Raw genomic sequence first — 225 nt, 5'->3', positions numbered from 1 at the left:
TTTTGACTCTTGTGATTTATTTTTCCATGGCTTACAGTATTTTAATGCTTTTCCTCTCCAATAAAACAAAAGTGCAAAATAATAACATTAGAATCATAACATCATCTTAAAAAATAGGTTTAATGTTTTAAGGGGAGAATTGGCTGGTGGCCGCCTTGCAAAATAGAGAACTCACTCAGCATTCAGAAGCTAAACGTGATGATATGCAAAGGAGGGACACACCCA

Source organism: Oncorhynchus mykiss, chromosome 9, assembly GCF_013265735.2.
Source record: "Oncorhynchus mykiss isolate Arlee chromosome 9, USDA_OmykA_1.1, whole genome shotgun sequence".
NCBI classification, from domain to species: domain Eukaryota; kingdom Metazoa; phylum Chordata; class Actinopteri; order Salmoniformes; family Salmonidae; genus Oncorhynchus; species Oncorhynchus mykiss.
This window is presented reverse-complemented; position numbering follows the sequence as displayed.